Consider the following 13,441-nt stretch of genomic DNA (forward strand, 5'->3'; position numbering starts at 1 on the left):
TCAACTGGATGCTCATGCCAAAGAGGAAATTGGTGGCCATCTCTCACGAGCTCGATTCCTTCGGTATCGTCAGTGTGACACTACAAAGGAACTGTGGGATGTCCTCGAAAAGAACAATGAAGGAGTTTCAACTCAGAAGGAAGCTCGAATTGATACCCTGCAAGCAAAATCCAATCACTTCAAGCGCGTTGGAAATGAAAGCTGTCAGCAAACCTTTGATCGTCTCAGTGATATAGCAAATGAACTTCAAGGTCTCGGCACCAAAGATATCACCGACCATGAAGTTGTGAAGAAACTACTCCGATCCCTTGACAATTCATTCTACACTCTTGTCCTGATGGTTCGTGAACGTCCTGATTTCAAGTCCCTCACCTCTGCTAATGTCATGGAAAGATTGAGCATGCACGAGGAGCAAGAAGAAGAGAAAAGAGATCTGTATGGCTCAACTCAACGCAAAAATCATGCTCTTAAGGCTGTGGCTGATTTTCCTCCGATGGAAATGCGGAAAAAGATTCAGATGATCCAAAAAGACTTAGCAAAGATCTCACACTGATCACAAAAAGATTCCAATGCTTCTGTAAGAAGAGCCAGTTCCAGAAAAGAAGTTTAACAACTCTCGGGTTCAAAATCTTCAAAACCTGCTGGAGAATACACCTGTTTCAAGTGTAAAAAACCAGGACACTTCATTTCGGATTGTCCTCTCTAGGAAGCTTAAATCCGTCCTAGTGGCAGATATGATTCGGGCAATTACTGAGGCAAAAGCAAGAGTAAGAATTAAGACCCCGATGAAGAAAAGAAAATGAAGACATTCTTCAAGAAGAAGGACAATTCCACTTCAAAATCTTCGTCAAGATCTTCATCAAGGAACCCTTCCAAGTCCTCCTCCAACCGCAAGAATACTTCTCACAAGGCCAAGGCGTACATCGGCAAGGAGATGGATTCTGAAGAAGAAGAACCGTCTGCCCCCGAAGAAGAGAAGGAGTCAGATGAGGACTCCGACTCAGGCATGGCTGGCATAGCATGCGCCTCTTCTCCTACAACGAATTTCTTCAGGAACTATTCAAGCGACGATGAAACTCCTTCCTACTGCTTCATGGCCAAGGCTTCGTAAGAAAAGGTATCCTCAAAACATCACAAGGTTCACTCTAGTGATCAACATTCTTCTGATGAGGATGACCATGCTAAGCTGATCAAAATTGCCAACATACAACAAAATTCTCTTGAGAAAATTGAGAAAACCCTTAGGAAATCTGAAGGGTTGTTGGTTGAGGAGATGGAGAAAAATCATTCGTTGATCGAAGAGTATTCCAGTCTCAAGCCACGAATGGATGAACTCTCAACTCGTCATGATTTTCTCTCAACAGACCACGAAAGATTGACCTACGATTACCTGAAAAGGAAATAGGAACTCGAGGCGCTGAGAGAGGCTCATGAAGATTTGATGAAAGAAAATTCTCTTCTCACCCAACAACTCAAGGATAAACCTGAAGTGTTTGAGCCACCATGTTTAAAATGCCTTGAATGAACCAATGCAAAATCAAATGTTGAATCATCTGTGAGTGCTAACCCCTCGATCGAGGAAAATGGTGTTGTTTATGATGAAAGTGCTAGGTTGAAGGATCTTCTTTAGACAGGAATGTTCAAATCTCTCAAAGGACACCAAACCCTTTGTGATGTTCTGAAGAAATCTATTCTTCACAAAAATCCCAGGAAGGAAGGTATCAGTTTCAGAAGGAAACTTAATGAAAATGACACTTACTAGGAACCACATCAATATTCTCAAACTGTGTGGGTTACTGCAAAGAGAAAAACACTCGATCTAGCATGCATTACTTTCGGGATACAACTCTCCTATTCCTGAATATCCTGTGAGACTGTTGCTCGCTACGTTGGACCAAACAGCAGACATGGCCCCTCAAAGAAAGCTATTTGGGTGCCTAAGAAAATTGTTGATGCTCTGCCTATTTCTGCTCGACTAACCATGCATGCACAAAGAATTCAACAGAATGAGTATATGCATACTGAATACAATCACTATGCTCATTCATCTGGAAAGAATTTCAATGCTTATTCTTTCAATTATGCTCGCACCTCATCGAGCAACCATTATGCTTATTGAAAGAAATCATATCCTGCTCATTCATTTGTTTCGAAGATACCTGCAAAGATGTGGGTGGTTAAGAAAGCCTAATGGTTGTGAGTGTAGATGGCTCCAGTACCGTATTCGTGCTAGTTGAATGGTAGCTAGGTTGATTTGAGTGCCGGTAGTGTTTTGCATCTGATTGCTGCATTGCATGCACTTGATTTATTATTATTTCTAACCGACTAATGATTGTGAGTGTAGATGGCTCCAGTACCGTATCCGTGCTAGTTGGTATTGTCCCCCGTACACTTCGCCGCATCTTCTTCAGAATGTATGGCGTCGCCTCTATCCTCACGGAAGCGACCCAGAGTATCGGGTGTACAGGGAGCACCTAGCAGACTCAATATACGAGTATCACGCCGTGGTTACCTTGAGGAGCAGTTCAACATCTGGCTCTTACACTCGTTCCTCTAGGAGTGGTTTCGCTTCCACCGCCGATCAGGCTGTCCAGTTTGCTGCATTTGAGATCCTCGTTGAGCTACGCTACAAAGAAATTCGGATGCAGACCCACCCAAGTTTTTACTACTATCCATCCATGCACGCCGATGGTCGTGTCCACTTTCCTATCATTGATCCGGCGGCCGATAGTGCTACTAGCCACCTTTCCCGCTATATCACTGCTAGTTATCTTCTGATTCACGAGCTGGCTCGAGCGCTGACTCGTGCTTGCACTGCTTTAGTAGCCGCTAGATCCTTTCCCACACCACCTTCTATGGGATTTACTCCTTATATTGCACCCATTTCTAGCTCGCCAGTTACCCCGGTGACTCCTTTGAGTAGCTCGGGCACCTCGACTGTCACTCCCCGTAGTGCCCCTGTCGAGTGGGCTTCACTTCTCGCTACTCCCGCAGCCCCTATGCTCCAGTCTCATCCCGCACCTGCCTCTGTGGGAGAGTCCTTGAGGTAGCATCATCGTGTCACCTTTAACCCGGAGGTTTCCGTTAGTGCCATCAGTTCAGGATCCGAGTCCGGGTCAGGAGAGGACCCCGCAGGTCCAGCAGAGCAGTAGATCGTCAGGTTAGCCGAGGTTGGTAGTACGAGCATAGTCGTATTAGTCATGATGTTTCCTTATGTATGAGTACCTGTCATGATGTTCCCTGTCATGTATGAGTCTATGTATAATTATGTTAAAACTTTCTTTATTCGCCTTGGTTTTCATCGCTTTTCTTCGGCTTTGTCATTCGCTTTTTTCCGCTTTTGGATGTTGCTCATCTCGGTTGCTACGCATTGGGAAAATAAACAAATAGGATGACGAGAGGAGGCTACAGCGGTCACGCTGGTGAGGAGGTACCTGTCCGTAGATCGGCAAGGCAGGCAGGGCAATCCCCCGAACCATATCCGCAACCACCGCCTCCACCGCCTCATTCACCAACATTTGAACAGATAATGCGTATATTCGAGGAAAGAAGGAGCAATGATCTGCTTGAATTATTGAAAAGTGTTACGAATCAAGAATTCAAAGAAGTTATCAATGCAAAAAAATGTTAATGAATAAAAAAATTACGAATTAAGAAAGTGTTCATGGATTTGAAAGAAATGCTGCTGACTGTGAAAGTGTATGTGAATTCAGAAATGTTCTTGACTTCAAAACATGTTTACAAATTCTAAAAAGCTTCATGAATTCAAAAATAAAAGTTCATGACTTTTAAAAATGTCTTGTGAATTCAAAAAATTGTTTGTGAATCAAAAAAATGTTCTTGTATTTTTTTAAATGTTCTCTTATTCAAAAATTATTCATTCCAATTGTTTTTTAAAAGAGTAAGAATAATTTTCTAAAATGTGAGCAACTTGTGAACACTATATGAAATAGTGATCTTATTTTAAGTTTTATTTTTAGGAAAAGAATTCACAATTTCAAACACTTTTTGGAAAATGTGAATGATTTTTAAATCCTCAAGCATTTTTTTAGAGCGAACAATTTATGCAATTTGAACATTTTTGAAATATATGAATTTAGAGAAAAATATATATAGAAACAAGAGAAAAAGAAAAGAACAGCGGAAAACAGAAAAAATAACAAGAAATGACAAGGAAAGCCGGTTGTCACTACTCCTAGCGGTTCGATGCTCTCTTCATTGCGGTTACTAATGGGCTGGGCCATCTTCCAACGCCAGTAGGTGACTCAAAGCTTAACATCCACACAAAAAAAGCTTAATCCAAAAGTCCCCTCTAATCCAAAAGTCCCCTCACGTTAGGGTTTTCCTTCTCTCGATGGCGACTGCACCGTCGTTGAGGTTTTGACTTCCCTGTCGCCGGTTTCCTCCCTGATTCTGACCATCAAGGCTGGGGGGCGATCGCTTGTCGCTGCCTCATCCAAAGGAGTCTGGGTGCGGCGGACTTAGGGTCCAAAACAAAACCCGATCGGATCTACGTTGGGTTAGGGACAATGGCTTCGGAAGGTGCGTCAAGCTCCTCGGGCATGAGCGATGTGGAGAGGATGATGGAGGAATTGGGCCTAACAGAGGAGGACTTGGATGATGTGGTGTTCGACGAGCAGTAGGCCCCACCGGAAGAACATCGATGGACAGCCATTGCGAAGGTCAATTCCGCAAAATCTTATAGCCAAACTTGGTTCTATAGGAATATGAGATCTGCATGGAACATGTCGCAAGTAGTAAAATTCAAAGCTCTTGAAGATAATCTATATATGGTCAAGTTTTCCTGTTTGGGAGATTGGGAAAGAGTTATGCAAGATGGCCCATGGAACTTCAGAGGGGATGCGGTGATCATAGCGCCATATGATGGGATCTCCAAACCCTCGACGGTCAAGCTGGAAACAATTGACATCTGGATCCAAATCCACGATGTGCCTGACCTATACTCACATCTGGTCACACCGCTTGCCGCTAAGGTGGGGGAGGTGTTATTTACAGAAGCCTCATCACACGATTTTGTGGGAAATTTTCATCGAGTTTGGGTGAGGATCAATGTGCTGAAACCTCTCAAGAACGCAGTTTTCGATGATTCGAGAGGGCAAGAGACAGATTTACAAGGTTAAGTACGAGAAGTTACCTGATTGGTGCGCCATTTCCGGTATGTTGGGGCATTTTTTTAAGGAGCATGGTAATGGTATCCACCCCAAATCAGCATTAGTGTTTAAAGATCTCAGAGCAGATTGGGCTATGCGAACGGGACATGGACCTGGAGAAGGCAGGGGACGTGGTGGAGGTAGAAGAGGAGGCAGGTCTGGCACTCGGTCAGGTGGCAGTTTTGAAGCTGACAGAGGCTACTATTCTGCAAGTAATCCAAAAGAAAAAACACGTGAGGAGGAAGAAGGGGAGTACATGGAGAGGGAAGAGGATGTTGACATGGATGATACCAATAGGAAGAGGATCTCAGCGGGGGCACTGCATGGCAACCTACCGAACCCATCAGCCGCGAGCGCAGAAGGCCTGGAGCTGGCCATCGTGGCATCTGCAAGTGCGGGGTGAGCCCGCTTCCCATTAGAGATCTCAAGAGGTCAAGGCTTAATGGAGAAGACAAAGAAGCATCAACTTCAATAGTGAAAAACTTGGCGGGCTCCTTCGAGGAGCGCCGCCACGCCCAATGAGTGCCTTATGCTGGAACTGTTGTGGCATGGGCAAACCTGCGGCAGTCTGAGAGCTTCGCGAGTTCGCAAGAAAGTTTGCCCCTACCATGCTTGGGGTTGTGGAGACTCAAATCGCCGGTGCACGTGTAGAAGCTCTAGCAAGTACTTTAGGTTATGAAAATTCTTATGCAATAAGTAGCCAGGGAAGAAGTGGTGGAATTGGAATTTTTTGGAATAATTCAAGCAATATTGAAATCTTGGGCGATTCTTGCTATCATATTGATGCTAAAGTGCAGGTGGAAGGTCAGGAACTGTGGCGTTTTACAGTTATATATGGGGAAGCGCAAACAAACCTTAGGCACCACACATGGGATCTGTTAAAAGGAATATCAACTTTGAATGATTTGCCATGGTTATGCATGGGGGATTTCAACGAAGTGCTACGTCCGGATGAACACCAAGGAGTAGCTAATCACAACAATGCACAGATACAAGCCTTCTGGGAAGCGGTTGATGTTTGCATGCTTGTGGATTTAGGCCATCAGGGCCATTTCTGGACTTTCGAAAAAAGAGTGGCAGGGGGGTCTTACACGCGAGTCAGGCTAGATCGCGTGCTGGCGACTACTAGCTGGTGCGCGCGGTTCCCGCTAGCTACTCTAAGCCACCACTCAGCTGCATCGTCAGATCATGGACCGATCCTACTTCAGTTTGATAACATGGAACCAGGAGTTTTGGCCTCGAAGGTTTTCTGATACGAAGTAATGTGGGAGAAGCACGAGGAATGGCAGCAGAACATCTCGGCACGGTGGAATGCGGTCTCACCTGGTTATGGCGTCGGTGACTTCCGGGACAAGCTACTGCGAATATCCTAAGATATTACAACATGGAGTAGGGACTCTTTTGGTAGTGTGAGGAAGGAGATAAAGGATTTAAATCGTCAACTACAGCAGCTGCGTGATGACCCAGCCCGAATAGGGCCCGTTCATGTGGAGATCAAAATTTGTGATAGATTGGTCGAGTTATACCACAGGGAGGAGATAATGTGGCGCCAGCGATCTCGTTTGCAATGGCTGACAGAGGGTGACCGAAATACGAGGTTTTTTCACATGAGGGTGAGCATGAGTCGGAAGAAAAACATGATCAAAGCACTTTCTAACTCCCTTGGAATATACACGGAGGATCCCGTGGAGCTGAAGGCGATGGTAGTAGATTTCTATAAATCTCTGTACACTTCGGAGGGGGTGCACGACATTGATGAGGTCCTGAGACATGTCCCACGCAAAGTTACACCGGAGATGAACGAATCACTGTGCGCTCCATACTCAAGAGAAGAAGTGAAACATGCGCTTTTTCAGATGTTTCCCACAAAGGCACCAGGGCCTGACGGTTTTCCAGCACATTTTTATCAGAGGCACTCGGATCTGTGTGGTGATGAAGTAACTTCTGTGGTACTGAGAATAATCAGGGGAGAAGAAAGTCCGGAAAGTATTAACGATACGGTAATTGTCTTGATCCCAAAGGTAATGAACCCGTCTCAGTTGTCTCAATTCCGGCCTATCAGCCTATGCAATGTGCTATATAAGATCGCCTCCAAGGTAGTGTCCAATAGACTGAAGTTGGTCCTTCTAGAGATCATATCAGAGGAACAATCAGCTTTTGTGCCAGGTAGACTCATAACTGATAACATTATCTGTGCTTATGAATGCCTTCATTTCATGAAGAGGAACAAGTCCAAATCAAATAGCTTTTGTGCGGTCAAGCTCGATATGATGAAGGCCTATGACAGATTAGAGTGGGATTATTTGGAAGCAATCATGGGCAAACTTGGGTTTGCTACCCAATGGATTCAGATAGTTATGGCTATGGTGAGGTCTGTCTCCTTCTCGGTCTTGTTTAATGGAGAGAAGCTTGAACAGTTTGGTCCGTCGAGAGGTATTCGACAGGGAGATCCCATTCTGGTTTCAAACCTGTTGGATGTTTATTGTGCGGCATCGGGACAACGAGTCAATCACGATAAATCGTCAATTTACTTCAGCAAAGGGTGCCCTGACCCTCTCAAACATGAGGTGAAAAATTGCTTGAATGTGCAGAATGAGTCCCTTAGTGAAAAGTACTTGGGTCTGCCGACAGAGGTGGGCCATTCGAAGAATGGGACTTTCAAATATCTGAGGGACAGGGTTTGGGAGAAGATAAAAGGTTGGATGGAGAAGCTTCTATCAGCTACCGGGAAAGAGGTTCTAATTAAATCAGTAGCACAATCCATACCTGTCTTTTCCATGTCTTGTTTCAGATTACCAAGGGGTTTATGTGAAAGCATCACCTCTATCATAAGACAATTTTGGTGGGGAAGCAAGCAAGGCAGGAGAAGGCCCTGTTGGGTGTCTTGGGATGTTATAACATTGCCAAAAAATCTTGGAGGGTTGGGCTTTAGAGACATGGAACTTTTTAATCTTGCATTACTAGCAAGACAATCATGGAGGTTGTTGAACGAGCCCGACACACTCAGTGCGAGGCTACTCAAGGCAGTTTATTTTTCGGATTCAACAATCCTTGAGGCGGAGCTAGGCCACCATCCATCACAGATTTGGCGAGCTATCCTAGACGGCAGAGATACAATGAGACTGGGCATTATACGCAGAATAGGAGATGGTACAACAACAAACATTTGGGCGCACAGTTGGATACCCAGAGATCTTTTATGGAGACCAATCAGGGCCATGGTCGACAACCCAACGCAAACAGTGGCTGGGCTCATTGATGCATCATCAGCAAGCTGGAAGGAGGAGCTAGTTCGCCAAGTTTTCACTCCTCTAGATGCTGAAACAGTGCTTAAGATCCCACTGTGTACCAGGCAAGTGGAGGATTTTTGGGCATGGGCCGGTGACTCTCGAGGCATTTTTTCGGTGCGATCAGCATATTCCTTGCTCAGTCGAGTCAAGAGGGGAAGAGAAGCATGGTTGGAGCGTGGTGAAGACACATCAAACGGTGAGGGAGATCGACGGGGCTGGACGTCAGTGTGGACACTCAAGGTTCCTTCTAAACTGAAGGTGTTCACTTGGAGGTTAGCTCAGCACTCCATCCCAACATACGATGTGTTACACCGACGAAATATGGCAGACTCTCATGCTTGTGCTATTTGCGGGATGGAGGACTCGCCACGACACGCTTTGCTTGACTGCACATTACCACATTCCATGGCAAAGGGTCAATGCCACGCACAGGGGACCGAGCGACGGCTAAGATGTGGGCCAACCCATCTTAGCATCTCCTGGTTTCGAGCCTTCTCGAAGGTTATTGCCCGGGTTTTTACCAGCTTTGGGAACCTTAGGTTCCCTAACCCTTCTCCCCGCTTCTTTTATTTATTTATTTATTTTGTTTTCCTTTCCAGTTGTTTATTTTATTCTATATTTATTTTTTAAACTAAAATTTTAAAAATGCATTTAAAATATTTTTTTATTTTTATAAACTATTTGAAATTTCTAAAACTCTACGCTATTCAAAAAAATTGTTTGAATTTTGGTTCACTAATTCAAAAATACTAGAGTTAAAATTTATTGACAATTTTAGAAATAGTAAAATACTAAAAATATTCAGATTTTTAGAAATTAATGAAAAATTAAAACATTTCTCATGATTTCAAAAATATTTAGGATTTTTAAAACAATTCATGTTTTCAAAAATTGTTTGATGTTTTAAAAATGTTCGTGTTTTTTAGAAAAAGTTTCCACATTAAACAAAATGTCCACAATTTTTGAAGATGTCCATGTTTCCAAAAAGTGTTTGGAAATTTAAGTAGAAAACTAAATTAGAAAAAATGCCCACTCCATTATTCGACTGCTACAGTCTGCCTGCTCCTCCAGTAGTTGTTTCGCTACGGTACACCGGTTTTGTCACAGTGCATCGCAAGAGAAAAACTGACAATATCTGCTTGCTAAAGGCATTGGGAGGGAGCTGGCCATCAGCATTGATCAGCATTCACACTGTGTTTCCCCTAAGTTTGACACAAATAGCATCAAATAGTGTTGAAACGTGATATCTTTGTATTTATTTCCGACTGATTCTCCTCTTATCTCTAGCCTTGTATAGATTGATCTCTAGAGATATTGTAGGGATAGTTGGCTTGTCACGCAAGACACCACCTGTATATATTGTAACCGACTCCGACGGAATATAATTGAGTTGCATCCTATAGTCTTCTACATGGTATCAGTTTTTTCCCGATCTCTCTTGCTTCCGCTCTAGGCCGCTGCCGCGACTCACGCCGCCGCCGCCCCTCTCTCCTAGGCCGCCGCCGCCGCTACTCCCTCCTCTATAGCAGCCGCCGCCACCCCTACCTACCACCACCATGTCTTGCTCCAAACCCGACATATCCGATGTCGGCTCCTTCGCCGGTGCTGCCTTCACCTCTGATCGCCTCAACGAGCTCCACATCAAAGACCACGTTCTCGTCGTCCTCAACCTCGACTCACCATCCTACATCGCATGGCGCACCTACTTCGCGCTCCTCTTCCGCTCCTTCCGCCTCATCAAGCATGTTGATGGCAGCGTCGATGTCCGCGATATGAAGGACGACGACGAGTGGCTTGCTGTGGACGCCTGCATCATCAAGTGGCTTTTTCTCACCATCTCTCCAGGTCTCTTCAACATGGTGAACGCCCATGATCCGTCGGCGTACGCTATGTGGACATGGCTGTGCGATCTCTTCCTCGACAATCAACTTCAAAGTTGTGTCTTCCTCCAAGGTGATTTTTTCACCATGCAGCAAAACAATCTCTCGATCGACGAGTACTGCACACGGATGAAGGTTCTCGCAGATGAGCTACGTGACGTCGGCATGAACATCGACGACTCCGTCCTCCTCACCAACCTCCTTCGCGGCCTCCACCCCGACCTCGGCCAATCCGCCGCCAACCTCTCCCTCATCACGCCGACGTACGCCAAGGCGGTCACGTACCTTCGTGTAACGCCCCAGATACAACTTTCCATATTCGTAACTCCAACTCTTGCCTTTTCCGGAGATGCGATATGATATTTCCTCCGTGGTTGGGTTTTGTCTGTTGTTTTGCATTTTGTTCTTGTTATGCATCTCATCTCATAGCATCATGCGCATTGCATCGCCATCATTTTCATAAAACTTGCATCCGTTTGGGTTTCCCCGGTCCTCTCCGTTGTCCGTTCGGAGTCCAGACACACTCGCACGCGCCCGCGGCACCTCCGAAATATTATTTTATATGTGGCATAAAAATGTTCTCGGAATGGGTTGCAACTTGTCATGCGGTCTTATTATAGTGTAGACAGGCCGCCTGTCAAGTTTCGTCGCATTCAGAGTCCGTTTGATAGCCCAACCGTTAAATATATAGCGGCACCGTCGCCGGTTCATTCGTCAGACGTTTCAGTCTCCGAAATCGTGTCGGGCTGCATTTCTCCTCTCTCTCCTATCAGCCCAAGCCTCTCTCACACAGCCCACTAGCCCACCTATCTAACCCCCTCCGCTCCGGACCGTTGGATCGAGATCCGATGTCCGAAAACGGAGCAGAAACCCCCTAACCCCAGCCTCTACCCTATATAAACACCCCCTCCTTCCATTTTGGGCAGCCTAGCCCCTCCACCTACCTCTAGCCTCCCTCCTCCTCGGATTCAGTGCCGCCCCACTCCACCTCCGCCACTTGGCGCCGCCGCCGGGGCACCCCGGACCAATCCACGCGCGCCACATCGCCCCGTGACCGTTGACAGCCACTGCCCCGCCGCCATGTGGCATCGCCACCTCACCCCGCACCTCCAGCCGCTCGGGCCCGTCCGAGCCCGTGCGCAGCCCACCGGGGCCCCGATCTGGGCTGAGGCTCGCTCTGCGCTGCCGCCCCGCAGCGCTCGCCCGTCCTTGCGCCTCGCTCCGCGCCGCGGGAGCCGGGCTCCCCGCGAGCTCCTCCGCCTCCCGAGCGCCTGCGCGCTGCCGGCCTCCTCCAGCCGTCGCCGGAGCCGCCCTCTCCGCCATCCCAGGTCGCCGCCTCCCTCTCTCTCCCGTCTCTCCCTCTGGTTTCTCTCTCTCTCTCAGATCTCTCTCTCCCCTTGCAGGAACCCCGCCACCGCCGCCAGGAACCTCGTCGTCGGCCTCCTCGTCCTCAAGTCTCGCCGGATCCGGGGTCCCCAGGCCCGGATGCACCCGTTCCCGTCCGTCCCGGCCATCCCCGGCCTCCGCCCCTGCCGGAACCCGTTGCCTCCGCCTCCAGCGCCGCCGTGCCCTGCGTCCTCTGCATCGGGCGGGAGGAGGACAAGCTCCTCCAGCGTCCGCGTGGGCCCGGCCCAACCACCGGCCTCCCCAGATCTGCACCGCTGGCCTCCTCTGTCGACCGGCCCAAGGCCCAGGGTGAGAAGCCCCCTGGCCTTTCCTCTATTGGGCTAGTTAGATTCGGCCCAGAGTAGTTTTTTTTTCGTTCTACGATTTAGCTAATTTCCAGTGAATTAACAGTTTTGCAGAAAACCCCTTGCACTTCATGCATTTAATTACTCACAAACCGTGCATCGGATTAAAATGGTTTAAACATGAAAAATGCTTAGAATTTTGTGTTGATTAATAATATGCCACTTTCATCTATGTTAAAAATGTTTAACATGCTGTTTGTGTTTATTTTGCATAATGCCATGTTAAAATGATTTATTTCATAACTAAATAACCGTAGCTCGGAATTAAATGTTCTTTATATGTAAATGGGGTGGAAAAATGCCTAGTTTAACATGGTCCACTTTATGTTGCTGTTTAACAACATTAAATTTGTGTTTAGGGAAGAACAGTACCGAATTCATAAATATGCATATGAGGTTTTTCCGGAATTGTTGTTTGTTGTTCCGGCCTCACTTAAACTTGCCTAGATAGGTAGATTAATTATGTTTCACCTCTTGCTATGTTTAATAACATTTAATATTGTTGTGTACCTAAACGAGAGAGAACTAAATATGTCAATGTGGTGTTTCGTCAATATGCAACTCGTTGCATATTGAGCTCCACTTAATTGGTAGTATTGTTTGTTGCACGTTGCCATGCCATGCCTTATTAAACCGGACATGCATCATACTTGTTTGTGCATCATGCCATGTTTATGCTTGTGCATTTACCATGTTGTTTGTTTCTTTCCGCTGTTGCTTCTTAGTTCCGGTAATGTTGCGATTGTGAGGATTCGTTCGACTACGTCCGCTTGTCTTCTTCATGGACTCGTTCTTCTTCCTTGCGGGATTTCAGGCAAGATGACCGCTACCCTGGATCTCACTACTATCATTGCTATGCTAGTTGTTTCGTTCTATCGCTATGTTGTGCTACCTATCACCTGTTTATCAAGCCATCCCAAATTGCCATGAACCCCTGACCTTTGACACCTTTCCTATGCAAACCATTGATTGGCTATGTTACCGCTTTTTGCTCAGCCCCTCTTATAGTGTTGTTAGTTGCAGGTGAAGTTGAAGATTTCTCCATGGTGGACAGGATTTTGGTTGGGATATCACAATATCTCTTATATTATTAATGCATCTATATACTTGGTAAAGGGTGGAAGACTTGGCCTTTTGCCTAGTGTTTTGTTCCACTCTTGACGCCCTAGTTTCCGTCATACCGGTGTTATGTTCCCGGATTTTGCTTTCCTTACGCGGTCGGGTGATTTATGGGACCCCCTTGACAGTTCGCTTTGAATAAAACTCCTCCGAAAAGGCCCAGCCTTGGTTTTACCTTTTGCCTCACCACCACCTATACCTTTCCCTTGGGTCGGCCAACCCGAGGGTCA

The sequence above is a fragment of the Triticum dicoccoides genome, chromosome 4B (genome assembly GCF_002162155.2).
Source record: "Triticum dicoccoides isolate Atlit2015 ecotype Zavitan chromosome 4B, WEW_v2.0, whole genome shotgun sequence".
Classification (NCBI taxonomy): domain Eukaryota; kingdom Viridiplantae; phylum Streptophyta; class Magnoliopsida; order Poales; family Poaceae; genus Triticum; species Triticum dicoccoides.